The 14469-nt window shown below is 49.4% G+C and overlaps 2 non-coding genes across 2 annotated transcripts; one reads left to right on the top strand and one right to left on the bottom strand.

Annotated features, from left to right (window-relative positions):
* Nucleotides 1-3125: 3125 nt before the first annotated feature.
* Nucleotides 3126-3199, bottom strand: TRNAT-AGU. Its single transcript has one exon. It is a non-coding gene; the product is annotated as a tRNA-Thr (tRNA).
* A 5291-nt stretch (nt 3200-8490) lies between these two features.
* Nucleotides 8491-8562, top strand: TRNAE-UUC. The gene has a single exon. It is a non-coding gene; the product is annotated as a tRNA-Glu (tRNA).
* The last annotated feature ends 5907 nt before the right edge of the window (nt 8563-14469 follow it).

Genomic DNA, 14469 nt, shown 5'->3' on the forward strand with positions numbered 1-14469 from the left:
TTTTCAGGGAGTTGGTGGCTCCTTTCTTTCCTCACCCTGGAGTAAACTCAGCTTTTTATTCTATCCTTGATGACTCATGGAATAACAACAGCAGCATGAAGAGGAGAGAGAATAGCTCACTGCCGGGGGGGAGCGGGGAAGGTGGCCGCATCCCCTCTGTCTGACCATTGCCATTGCAGGAGAGAAGGTTTCAATGGAATCGAATGCCCTGGCTCTGACATGAGACACAGGGAGGTTTTGCTGATCATGGATCCATGCAAAGGAAATTGTGTCTCTGTGTGAAAATGGGGAGGGAAATGAAACACCCACATGGTGGTGTGTAAGGCAGAGGGGACCCCAATAGGATTAGAACAGGATATGTTCTCAAGCAACATGTTTCTTACTTTGCCCATCTGTCAATTTTGATTATTATCGATGGAAATATTTTGCCATTGGGTTGTGTGTTTACACAGAAATTGACATTTACCAACAAATACATAATTCTTCCAGTCCTGCCTAATCTGCCCTTGGTGAGTTTAGAAGGACAGAGTCACTCTTCCCACTCCCCATGCCAGGCCTGTGCTCTCCAGAGTGTCAACTTCCTACACAGCTGGGATTCTTCCCTGATCTCCCCTCAGACCTCTGCCCCCCACCCCCACTTCTGGGATCCCCTCCCAACACTGTCCAACTCCCCTGCTGGCAAGATCTCTTCCCATTCCTTTCATTTCCTGCCTCCCCTCTGAGCAAAAGCTCTGGACTGTTCCCACACTGGGAATTGAATCCAGGCTGCCTGTATGAAAACACCAGGAATCCTGGCCACTACACCATATGGGACTTGCACAAACAAAAATCCGTTTACATATTCACTAACACATTCACACATTAACATTTAAAAGTAGCCATTCAAAAAACTTCAAAAACAGACTTCAAAGAGAATCTGCAGAGTTACAATTTATTTACAAACTTAACACCATTAATTTGAGCTTGAATAGGGACTGGGAGTGGCTGGCTCACCACAAAAGCAATTTTCCCTCTCTTGTTATTGACACCTCCCCATCAATTATTGGGGGTGGACCACATCCACCCTGACTGAATTGGCCTATAACACTGGTTCTCCCCTTGTAAGGTAACTCCCTTCACTTCATGTTCTGATAAATATTTATGCCTGTATCTGCAATTTTCACCCCATGCATCTGAAGAAGTGGGTTTTTGACCCACGGATGCTTATGCCCAAATAAATCTGTTAGTCCTTACGGTACCACCGGACTCCTCGCTGTTTTCGTGAAATAAAAGCAAAACGCATTCTGAGCTGATCTTAATCCTTTCAATGCCCTTACAAACTTAGATGCTTCTCACCACAGGCTGGCTGGTTGCTTTTCAGCCGGGGTCTCCCCTTTGATCAGCGCTTCAGTCGCTTGGTGTGGGGGTGTCTGTAGGCGGAGCTGGAAGAGAGAGGAAAAGCATAGCGAATGTCTCTCCTTTTATCATGTCCTTTCTTCCCTCTTGGCTTTGCCCCCCACCCCACCTTCAGAGTCAGGTGAGCAGCACTGCGTCTCTCCAAGCAAGGCTGAGCAATTCCCCTCGTGTGGCCTCATGCAGGTGAGTCATTGCATTGTAGCTCCCTTGCTGGGCAATGGCTGTTGATGGGTTGTTTGACACCCTGTCTGGGCGTTGGTTACTTTCCTTGCTGTTGCCACTGGGGAGCTAATATCTGGCTGATTCCCCCAACTTACAGCACAGTGACAACCACACTACACAATTCTCATAACGTCATACGCATGAATGGTATACATAGATGGGTAGAGAAATGACTTGCAGCAGATCATATCCTTTCCCTCGATATCTTACAAGTCATGCTTTATATGTAAGATCACGATTATGTGAAAATGAGGAATATGGGGGTTACAGCCGCTCCCCCAAAGGTCTAGAATGTCACACTGAGATTCGATTTTCATTTCTTATGTAACCAACTTTGACCTCTGTGTCTAACACTTATAATCACTTACAATCTATCTTTCTGTAGTTAATAAACTTATTTTAATGTTTTACACTGACTTGTGAAATTGTTCAAAGTGCTTGGGAAAGCTGCTCAGATTAAAAAGGCTGGAGCATGGTCACATTTTTTTTTTTTTGAGGAAGTGGCGAATTAATTAATGAGCTTGCACTTTTCAAGAGGTTTTGAGCAGTGTAAGATGGTACATTTCTGAGGTGCAAGACTGAGGGCTGGGGAGATATGCTGGTGTTTCTCTATGTATAATTGAGGAGTGGCTTATAGAGCATTCATGCCACTTAGTTGGGTGCATTGCTGCATGTTGTTGGCTGAGTAATCACAGCACCAGGAGGGTTTTGCTGCTTGTCACTTGTGCAGCATTGTAAGACACAGCCCAGGCTGGAGAAATAAGAGGACAGAGCAGTCCCACTGTTTGGGTTTGTACCCCACAGATCCCACCACACAGAGACTCTCCTATGACCAGCCGGGGTAATATTGTGCTTAGTGCCTTGCAGCTCCAAGAGCTGCACATGCAAGATGAGTCACAGCGACCTTGACCTTGTTTCCACGTTTATCTGATGCCTCTTTTCTACACTTGTCAGCAAAAAGACCCGTTTCTTTTGCAAGCATTTGTATGGCGAGCCAGAGTCGGGCTTCCCCGTTAACAAAAGAGATCGACCAAAAGGTGACAAGAGGAGGCGTGTTCAGCAAGGCAGCACTGGATGCTGGATCTGCTTTTTATCCAGCAGGTCTCTTGGCAAGCTCTGCCATGGTGTCACTCGCTGGGACTTCTCCCCTAACTGCTCCGTGTTTCAGCAACAAAAATAAAATGAAAGGTGAAAGGACAGTAATTCTCCATTTCCTGCAAGCCCTGCAGAGAACCCTCTAGAAGGGGCTCTGTGCATAGATATTCCCAGCGAATTGCATGGGCGCAACACAGGCTCTCGAATCACAGGAATTGCAGTCTAAGCAACCTCCTTGCCTACGCAATGGCCTTTTCATCAACTCCAGGCTGGTGACTTGATTCTCTCCAATGCTCCTCTGCAAAGAAGCCTTTTCCTTAGCAAGCAATTACTTGGATTGGCAAGGGAGGTCTCGTCTGTTTCCTAGGAAGACACAGGAAAATGTGAGTAGAGAAGGTAGAAGCCATACACCAAGGCACCACTGGGAGTTGAACCCTGGATCTCCTGTTTACTAGACAGGTGCTTTAGCCAGCTAAGCCACGGTGCCTGCCCCTGTGGAGTATTTGCAATCATTCCACTTGATGGTCCAAGACTACACCTTCAAATTCCAAAGTACAGACATTCCCCATTTCCTTCAAGACTTGCAGACTTTTTGCTGTCTGGCTCTCTGTGCACAGAAAGCCACAGCTGAGTTGACAGAGGGCTTCTAAAATGCGCTTCTCCCACAAGCTGCCGTGATCAGATACTGATTAGTGCTCTGTGTTTCAGTCACAGCAGCTTCAGCTCAACTCTGAGTCATGGTAACCTTTCCATCAGCTCCAGACTTACCATTTAACACTTTCCAAGACTTAGCTGCAAGGAAGGGTCTCTGTGTCTTGAACAAGCACTTACAAGGATTGTGCAGTGAGGTCTTTTCTTTGTATGAGAAGAGATACAAAAAAGGAGCCTGACAGACAAGCCAGGTTCTGCAAGGAGAAACTGTCAGGCCAAGCCAGGATCTCCTGGTGAGTAGGAAGGCTCTTCAGCCAGCTCTGCCCAAAGATCACTATCCAGAGGCCACAGGGTCCAGTTATGGTTACAGACGCATCCTGAAATTAAAGCAGGATATTTTAAAGCTTATTCTCACAGTAAAGTAACACAATTCAACCATGTCGGCACAAAGGAGAAAGCACTCCGTCATTTCATAGTTATTGCTACTGATCTCCCTGACAAACTTCCTTTTCTCGGGGCTGCTCCCAGCACTTTAGGGAGTTTTTCCTCTTCTCCCTTCCAGCTGTGGTGATGGGACTGCAGCAGCTCCCCAGGGCCAGCTTTGCTCTTTCACTTACATCCTTCAATTCTTTGGCTGAAGCTGTGTTTGCCCCCAGTTTAATCCATAGCTGAGACCTCAGGTACCAGCAGCTAGTTACAAAGGCTCAATTCCCATCACCATCAGTGGGAGGTTAGCCAGGGCTGCAGGATTTGGCCCATGGACAGTCAAGGTGCTACAGCAGCTACATTCTTACGTGGTGAGTCCTGCAGCCTATTACCAAACTGCTCTGCCATAGTCTGCAGGGAGCCTGACTTGCTGAGAATCTGGCAGAAGAGAGACCCTGGAGCAGAGAAGGAAAATGTCCTCAGCCATCACAGCTGGCAGGAGCAGCAAAGACTGAGTATCAGACACACTTTTTCACCAGGACAGTAAATGTGCACAACCTCCTGATATATTCTCAGTTCACTCCCCCTCCCAAGGAAGCCCTATTCTGCTCTATTACACTCACATGGGATGAGAGGGAAGGTCCTCTCCTGGGTAAATAACTGGTTACAAGATAGGAATAAATGGTCAGTTTTCAAAATGGAGAGAGGTCAATAGTGGTGCCTCCCAGGGGCTCTGGGACAAGTGCTATTCAACATATTCATAAATGATCTGGGAAAAGGGGTAAACAGCGAGGTGGCTAAATTTTCAGATGATCCAAAACTACTCAGGAAAGTTAAGTCCAAAGCAGCCTGCGAAGAGTTACAAAAAGAGCTCACAAAACTGGGTGAAAGGGCAACAAAATGGCAGATTTGTTGATAAATGCAAAGTGATGCACATTGGAAAACATAATCCCAACTATACATATAAAATGATGAGGCCAAAAATAGCTGTTGCCACTCGAGAGGGATCTTGGAGTCACTGCGGATAGTTCTCTTAAAACATCCACTCAGTGTGCAACGACGGGCAAAAAAGCAAAGAGAATCTTGGGAATCATTAAGAAAGGGATAGAGAATAAGACTTATAGGCCCTTCTGCCAGTTGGTGTTGGCAGCAGCAAGGGCTGAGTTCAATGTCTAGGGGAGGAGAGCAGCAGAGACGCAGGAGGATAGAGAGTCCTGAGAAGGAAGCAATGAGAGCAGAGTGCAAACCGACCAGCTGAAGGTCTCACAGAAGTCCTGAAATAACAGTAGCTCCAGGTCCCATCAGGGCTGCCCGGCGGGGTAAGAGAGGCAATTTGCCCTGGGCCCGGCAGGGCCCCCACAAGAGTTTTTCGGGGCTCCTGGAATGGGGTCCTTCACTAACTCCGGGGGCTCTGGAAAACTCTTGTGGGGCCCAGGCCCCCGGAGATTCTTCCGCTCCGGGTCTTTGGCGGCAATTCAGCGACGGGGGGTCCTTCATGAATGAAAGGTGACTTCATTGAAGTGTTGAAGGGCCTTAATGGAGAGAAAAGATTGGCTATTAAAGGGCTCTTTAATCGAGCAGAGAAAGGCATAACAAGACCCAGTGGCTGGAAGGCGAAAAGAGACAAATTCATATTACAACTAAGGCACAAATATTCAACAGCGAGGATGATTCACCACAGGAACAAGCTACCAAGAAAAGTGATGGATTCACCATCTCTTAATGTCATTCAATGAAGACTAGATGCCTTTCTGGAATGTGTTTGCTCCAAAAGTAGCTATTGTGTCATATAGGAGGCCTGCGATATGCAGGGGGTCAGATTAGATGCTCTAATGGTCTCTTCTGGCCATAAAGTCGACTAATTTCTGAAAAACTGAATGTAGCAATGGGAGCAGCGTCTGATGTTTTTCTGTCTAGCTGGCTTGCTTTCTAGAACGAACTCTCCTTGAGTGGGGTGATCCACAGGGAGTAGATCAAGCCTCCAAAGTGCCTGGCCAGGGGCAGGACATTAGCACAGCAAGGGAGGGGTGTGGCAGTGACATCACAAAGGCCTTTTGCAGGACCTCAGACTATTGGTCAAAGGTGTTGGGGAGGTGGTGACCTCACAGACAGATGCTGACATCAGCCAGGCAGGACAGGGGCGAGGGGCCAGGGAAACCTCAGAGACCCCTGTGGCTTTGCTCCAGCAAGTCTCCTTCTCCAGGTCTCTCTTTGAGGACTGAGAGAGTATTCGGGTTCATGTACGTGAGCGCCAGGAGGAACCTCTTTTGAGTTTTCTCCTTCTCTTTTAGTGATTTTACTAGAAAACAGACGTCCCTGTTTAGAAGGTAAGAGCCTGCTCGAGGGAAGGGGTGTCATGGGGGCATCACAGTTCGGATGCCGGTGCTCTCCCTCAATGTAAGGAAGTTCCCGCCACCCTGCTCTGTGTTCGCAGTGTGGGAGAGAGCAGCATTCCAGGGCAGTGATTTGCTCCTGGCTGCCGGAGCGAGCAGCAGGCTCAGCTGTCAGAACTTCCCAGAGCTATGAAAGGGGAGGGGCCCATGGCTCTGCAGCAGGAATGCAGGGCAGGCGAGTTCACAGAGGGCATTGTGGGATACTGGGGGAGGCCAGTTATGGTGATATAATGAACAGAAGCGTCTACAGTGACACTCTCTCACTTTAAGTTTGCTGCAAAAAGCTCCAGACCTCTCATCAAAGTCGTTTTATTTTGTCACCAAAACAGGTCAGTGTTGTCACCAGACGTGGCATTGCAGTGTGTACACCAGCCACAAGCTACCAACCGAGGGAGCATAGTATGTTTTTCACACACCTGAGCAATATAATTCTGCTGAAAGAACTTTGTAGTGCAGACCTGGCCAAAGATTGACTCACACACAACTTGCAAGGAAAACGTCACCTGCTCCTCTGCTTTGCAGAATCCAAACACAAGCACAAACACATCCCTCCCCCCACCCCCCAGCACTATGGCTTAGCTGGCTAAAGCATCTGTTTTGTAAACAGGACAGCCTGGGTTCAACTCCCAGTGGTGCCTTGTTGACTGGCTGTTGGGGCACCTGCTGTTGGCTACTGTCAGAAGACAAGATGCAGAGCTAGATGGGCCTTTGGTCTAACCCAGTGTAGTTTCTCTTATGGTTTAAATAACACTCACAGGCACTGGTAATAGAGTTAATGGGAGTTAGGAGCGGGTAGGTCAGTGGTCCAGTCCCCACACAGATGACCCCCTCCCTCTGGGACAGGGGCAGCTCTGAGCTCTCACCCAAATGCTCATTGTGGCTGCTAGAATCTGTGAGCAGCTTGTTTAGTTTACAGCAAAGGTTGAGTCCTGCTTTGTGCACCGTGCGTGAGAATGAAAATCCTAAACTGCCCTTTGAAATAACGAATGCAGCAGGACGTGTTATTGTCCCTGCCCCAGAGCAGACAGACCAATGGAGAAATGCCACTGAGTCCAAGGTAACACTCCACTGCCATGTTACCTTTTTTGCTGGCTAAACTCCTTCTTATCTGCCTGGCCCAGGCTGTCCTCTGCCTCAGCTGCTGCTCCCGGCCTGCTCTAGAGTCAAACATGCAGGGCCCCCAGGGGAACAGAGGCTGGGACAGGGCAGCAGCCTGGGCTGGGCTGGGAAGATGCTGGGAGTTCTCGGTCCCTGAGAACTGGCCTGGGTCCCTTCTCAACAGCGAACAAACCAATTCCATGTCCCCTCCCCAGAAAAACCAGCTTGGAGCCAAGGGCAGCAGGGGACGATTCCCTCCAGTTCCCACCGAGGCAGAAGAGAACCCAGGGTGTTTCTAGCAGAGCTTATGGAACTGATGTGGGGAAACCAGCCTTTAATAACAGGCAGTTCAATTTTAAGCTAAGTGTTTTTAACAATTTCTACAACATTAAATAACCCTTCAATCAGGCACTCTCACTGAAGGACTGTCTGGATATGTGGACTCTCTACTCAGACCCTATGCCACCAGCACTCCCAGCTATCTCCGTGCATCCGACGAAGTGGGTATTCACCCACGAAAGCTCATGCTGCAAAACGTCTGTTAGTCTATAAGGTGCCACAGGATTCTTTGCTGCTTTTACAGTTCCAGACTAACACGGCTACCCCTCTGATCCTTTAATCAGGGTTCTACCTCCCAGTAGAACCCTTTAATCGTAGTGTCACCATCCATAAAATTGCTTCAGCCTTATAGGTTCCTAAGTGCACAACTAAACATCTCTTCAAATCCAAAGGAGTGGAGATCAGTCAATGTTCAGAGTCATCCCACATAAAAGAACCATGTTGTGGTACATACTGGCCCCATCATGTGGCCATCGCCTTTCCCTCCTCTTCCCGAGTCAGAATGTGATCAGCTCACACTGAGGGGGTGCAACACCCCTCCCTTGGTCTCTATGCCAGAGCTCCTATCGGCTCACTGTCCTTCCCACAAGAGTCGGCTGCTGAGAGGGTTGTGATGGGGTAAATGAAGGCAGAGGAGGATTGTTCCTCATGGATTTTCTTTGTGTTGCTCTGTGATCCTGCTGGAGGAAGCATCATTTGAGTTTGTTTCAGTGCCTTGGGTTGGGCTGAGGTTGTGACCCTGAGTACAGGGGTTCCTGCACACTCTGCTCTTAGCCCCTCAGGGAGTGGACAATGGAGCAGCTTCAGAAGTTGGATAGAAAGTAGCCTAAGAAAGTGTAGCATAAGTGAGAAGAAAAACAGCATTATCAGCTTCCTGGTGGTCTAGTGGTTAGGCTTTGGCATTTTCACTGCCAAGGGCTGGGTTCAATTCCCAGTCAGGAAAAAGTGACTTTAAACCAAAAATACTTCAGTTATTCTTCACTTGCAATATAAACAAATGCATGGTATTTTCCTAATTCCCCCATCTTCCTAGTGTCTCTGTGGCAGGGCTGGCACCAGCATAGCAAGCAGGTCCCTGGCGTGGCCGATGGAAAGGGGAGGCTTCAGCGGCAATTCAGCCCTCTCAGTCCCTCTAGGAGGGAAGCAACTTGCCGCCAAAAGCAGCAGAGGTAGAGCTGCCCTTGATTGCAGCTTTTTTATTTTTTTTTCCACTTGGGGTGGCAAAAACACTGGAACTGGCCCTGCTCCATGGAAGATAATTTGTTAAATCCCAGATGAGTGGAGTTATATCAGTTCTCAGCCTGAGTCCTTAGGTCTTAATTCTGAGGATATTGTCCCACCATGGGCCATTTCCCTCCTGTCTTTCATACAGAAGCACAATTTTCCTTGCACAGACACAGAACAGCAAGATCTTTCTCTGTCCCTTGTGCAAAGCAGGGAGCCAAAATCCATGGAAACAATGGACAAGCAGGGGGCCCTGGGCACATCCAGCCCTGGCCGTGAGATGTTCCCTCCCCTTTTCTTTATGCCCCTGTTCTTATTTCATGGATTGTCTGGGATGGGGGAAAAGCTGAGTTCACTCCAGGTGGAGGCGGAAAGAATCCTGAAAATCTCAGGACCCAACCCCTGCTACCAGGATCACCAAGGTGCTGGGAATCTGCATGGGAAAGGGACTGTGTGAATTGTCAAGGTGGGGAATGAATAACAATCTACAACTAGATCCACCTCATTAACCACCGACACAGGCTAACTCTGCTGCCGATAGAAGGGAAACTGGGAGCGATTCTTTGCTGTTCAGCCATGGAAACAGTGACCCAATCGCACAGCAGTGAATGTACTGGGGAAAGCTGGACTTCACAGGCAGGTGCAATAGCAGATCCTAGAAACACCTGGAGCTCCCCACAGCACTGCTGCCACCAGGGTCAGGTGTTGAGTGACTCACAGCGCCCCTCCCTTCCCATTACCTTCCACTAGGGGGTGGCAGCACCCCCCACCCAATACAGGGGAGAGGGCTGAGTGTTTCTTTGCACCCTGAGTCCAGGGCACCCACTCTCTCTGCCCCACACATCGAATCTGGCCCTGCTGAAAAATGACCCCTAAGAACCAGCAACCTCCAGGACAGCAGGTTTGGCCCTCAGATCAGGGAATGTGTCCCCCATGCTGCTGTTAGGCCACTGGATACTCTGGAAACAGGAGGGCTTTGAGTGCAACCTATAGCACCCGCGGCCCATGTGGGGAAATAGCTCAGTGGTAGAGCACATACTTTGCCTGTATGAGGTCCTGGGTTCAATCCCCAGCATCTCCAGGTTCTTTTCACCCTGCTGCTTTGCTCCTGCCCAGAGGGGTTGTAGCCCAGCAATCTCCCTGCAGGAGTTTCAATCCTGCTCAGTGAGGGGTAAGAGCCAATTGCATGGAGGGTCTGGGGGGGTTTCTGCTCCTAAGTCACCTCTGTACATTTAAGATTCCCACCTGCTGTGCTGCTTGGGACAAGGATAGATGAGAAGGGCAAATCCTCCAGCACTGGAGGGAAAGGTCCCATCTGCACAGACTGAGGTGCAAAGACTAGACTTATTTCTTGTCTGGGCCCAATCTTTTCACCTGGTTTAGTCCTTGTACCAGCTCAGGTGGTAGCTAGGGGATGTCTCATGACTGCAGCCATGTTTGTTCAGTTCCACCCCCTTGTACAGCTTTGGTACAAGGCAGGAATCTTTGTCTCTCTCCAGGGGAAAAGCCCCAGGTTTAAGATGGATTCCTGTACCAGGTGACATGGTCACATGTCCTGTGAGACCCCCCCCAAGCCTTCATTCTTCCTGGCCTGACTCACAGATGGTGCAGGACAGAGCCATCTCCAGTCAATTGGCCTGGTTAATGGGAGCCATCAAGAGTCCAAACCACTATTAATGGCCCACACTTTGCATCATTACAACAGGACCTCAGAGTTATAGTTCATATTTCTAGTTTCAGATACAGGAATGATTGAGTCATACAAATAGGATGAACACACACAGTAGATTATAAGCTTTGTAATGATACCTTACAAGAGACCTTTTGCATGAAGCATAGTCCAGTCACTTTATATTCACACTCATTAGCATATTTTTATAAAATCCTATGGAGTGCAACATCACAGCAGGGAAAGGGTTTTACTGCGGCACCCGGGAGCAGTTGAGTTTCATGTTCAGGCTGTGGTATGAGTTCCTCCAGGTTTCTCGTAAGCACACAGGGACCTTAGCGGGTACTCTCGATACAGGAATGGCCCAGACATGATAAAGTGATGGGAATTGCATTTTCCTTTTTTATTTCTGTATTTCCAATGACATTTCTGTTTGTGATTTTGTTTTGCTTTGTAGAACTGTGTTTTCTCCTGGATTTGATATTTAATGAAAAAAAGAATATGGCCTCAGGGCTCCAGATGGAGGAGCAGGTTGGGGCTAGGACTGCTAAGAGAGCGAGAGTAGCAGGTTTTCTGTATTGTTTCCTGCCCTCATTTTTCTTGACTAGTTTCCCTTCTGCACGAAATTTGCTTTTTTTTTTTTAAAATATGAGCCTGGCTAGCTCAGTTGGGAGACCATCAGACTTTTAATCTGAGGGTCCAGGGTTTGAGTCCCTGGTCAGACAAAGAAACAGTTTCCCTCTGTGACTTCCCCAGAGAGTTTCAGGAGAACTCTCCTTGACTTTTGTCTTTCCTTTTCAGGACATGGCCTTTCCTAGGAAGGGCCCTTTACTGCCTGGGACTGAAGGTGCTACTGCCTCACCTGTCCACTGGCCTCACAGTCTGGAGGAAGAAAGGCCTCTGGGCCTGCAGCAAAGTGCTGGGTGCTGACTTTTTGAGCAAATGCAGGGCTGGCCAGAGAGGCATGTTCCCACTGAGTCCTCCCTGCCACAAAAAATTGTCGCCACAGACAGGGGCGGCTCCAGGGCCCAGCACACCAAGTGCGTGCTTGGGACAGCAAGCCGCGGGGGTGCTCTGCCGGTCGCCACGAGGGCGGCAGGCAGGCTGCCTTCAGCGGCATGCCTGCGAAGGGTCCGCTGGTCCTGCGACTTTGGCGGACCTCCCGCAGGCAAGCCGCCAAAGGCAACCTGCCTGCCGTGCTTGGGGCGGCAAAATGCCTAGAGCCGCCCCTGCCCACATAGTCCTCCCTGCTGGAAGTCTACAGTAATCAACAGGTGCTGTGCTGGTCCCATGGTGTAAGGGCCAGCACTCAGGACTTTGAATCCTGCAATCTGAGGTGAAGTCTCAGTGGAATCTGAGAACAATTCCTGTGCCACAAACCCTGCTGGGTCTTCCAAGGCTCTGTCTTGCTTTCTCAAAGGCCATGAAAGCCACTACAAAAGGGTTTTTTCTCCTGCTGATAATAGCTCACCTCAACTGATCACTCTCATTATAGTGTGTATGGCAACACCCAATTTTTCATGTTCTCTGTCTGTGTGATATATATATATATATCTATATATATCTATATATATATATATTCCTGCTGTATTTTCCACTACATGCATCCAATGAAGTTGGTTTTAGCCCAGGAAAGCTTATGCTCAAATAAATTTGTTCGTTTCTAAGGTGCCACAAGTACTCCTTGTTCTTTTTGCAGATAAATGAATGGAGGTTAAGTCCATGAATGGCTATTAGCCAGGATGTGTAAGGAATGGTGTCCCTAGCCTCTGTTTGTCAGAGGGTGGAGATGGATGGCAGGAGAGAGATCACTTGCTCATTATCTGTTAGGTTCAGTCCCTCTGGGGCACCTGGCATTGGCCACTGTTGGCAGGTAGTATGTGGGGTTGGATGGACCTTTGGTCTGACCCAGTATGGCCGTTCTTATGTTCTTATGAAGGGAGGGGAGGAGGCTTGAGACAGAGTTTCTGTAGTGTAGTGGTTATCACATTTGCCTAACACGCAAAAGGTCCCTGGTTCAAAACCAGACAGAAATATGATGGTTTAATTTTCCCAGCTCTTCCTGGCTTGTTCCTGTTGTTGTAGGAGCAGCAATGATTTCTATGCTCAAAAGGTCTGTTATACTTCCCCTGCTCCCACTTCTGTCTCCTCTCCCTCTCTGAATGCCTGTGAAGTGGCTTTCCCCCTTCTGGAATGCTCCTGGGATGAATGTTCTGGGTGAAGAGCAGAAGAGCTTCCAGGTAGACAAGGTGTCTGGGACTCGAATTAGGCAGCGATCACACACCCAGAGCATGGACACTGCCCAAGGTGGAGTGTGACCAACCAGATGCAGCCAAGTCATCTCTAGTCGCAGGCCATGAGGTGCAGGCCCTTAAAAGGGGAAGGGGCCCTGTGCTCAGGAGAGCACTCACAAGCTTGTACCTCCAGTGAATGCCCTTCACCCGGACTGCCTGGCCAGTGGTTCTCTGCGTTGTATTTCATTGTGCCTCAGGGAGACTTACCTTCATCGCACCATACATAGCTGCGCTGTGGGACACTTACCTTGCAGAATCCTGACATCTCCAGTGCCGTGCCTGTCCTGAGAGCGTGAGTATGCAAGTGTGATTGTGACACACACACACACCCGCTTTTTCTTTTGAGCTCAGCTGTCAGTATAATAAATGTGCTGCTTTCTGGCAAACTCTGGTGGGTCTTTAGTCCTCCCTACGCTTACCCAAAATTGGGCCAGCTAGTAACACCTGCTATAAACTCAACCCCTGCATGACAGAGGGTGGTGAAATGAGCTGGGAAAAAGCCTTAGCATCAGCAGGGGAAAGCTAGAGGACCTTGGCCAGTCACCTTTTGAAGCCTTGTGGCTTGGTCTCCTCTGCCCTTGGAGGTTGGCCTATGGCGGCTGGCTCTTCCTGCTGGCTTCCTTTGTGTGACTTGCCAAAGGAGGGAGTGAGGCAGGAATGGGGCAAAAGAGGAAAGTCGAGCTGAGGAAGGCAGGGCAGAAGCTAAGTGTCTCAGGGTGGCTAAGTGGGGTTAGTAGAGCGTCACCATTCGTTCTGCAAAGCCTGGGGAGGTGCGGTTGGCTGCTGAGAGGCAGAATCCTGTGCCTGCCTCTTGGCTTCCCAGGGATGGCTACTTGCAGCCCAGGAGAAGAAGGATGGTTCTGGGTGAAAGGAAGACAAGCAAAGCTCTGGGAGGAAATTTGGGTGCGGGGTGCTGGCTCTGCGCTGGGGGAGGGGGTTGGGGTGCAGGAAGTGTGGCGCTTACCCTGGGCACTGCAGCTCCCAAAGTGACTGGTATACACAACCCTCCGGCAGCAGGTCCTAGGTGGGCGGGGCCAGGGGTTCTCCGTGTGCCGCTGCCTGCAGGCGCCGCCCCCAGAGCTCCCATTGGCTGCAGTTCCTGGCCAATGGGAGCTGCGGAGTTGGTACTCGGGGCAGAGGCAGTGAATGGAGACACTTCCCCCACCCCAGGGGATGCTGGGACATGCCGGCCATTTCTGGGAGCGGCACGGAGGGACGGAGGCAGCGTGGGCAGGGAGCCACCTTAGTGCTGCTGGCACATCTCTGCACACCCATTGGGGGAGGGGAGCAGAGGGCCTCCATGTGCTGCCTGGGGTAGGGGCAGAGCACAGAGCTGCCTCCCCTCCCGGGTCTATTACAGGAGTGGGTGGGTGGGGTCTTTTGGCCTGCAAGGTGCAGCAGGTCGGACTAGATGATCACACTGGTCCCTTCTACCTTAAAGCCTCTGAGTCTAAAAGGGAGAGGGAAGTAAAGATTTTTTTTTTAAATAAACCAACCATTGTAATACCAGATAACTCCAACAGCTCATTGTACAGTACCACCCCTTTCTTCCTCCATTGTGTGTTGAATGACCTGCAGCACATCGATTCTCTCATTTCATTGATAAACTGATACAACGTGACTGAAATAAAACCAATTCCCAGTAGAGAAAATGTCACATCCT

This window comes from Mauremys mutica, unplaced genomic scaffold, assembly GCF_020497125.1.
Source record: "Mauremys mutica isolate MM-2020 ecotype Southern unplaced genomic scaffold, ASM2049712v1 Super-Scaffold_100099, whole genome shotgun sequence".
NCBI classification, from domain to species: domain Eukaryota; kingdom Metazoa; phylum Chordata; order Testudines; family Geoemydidae; genus Mauremys; species Mauremys mutica.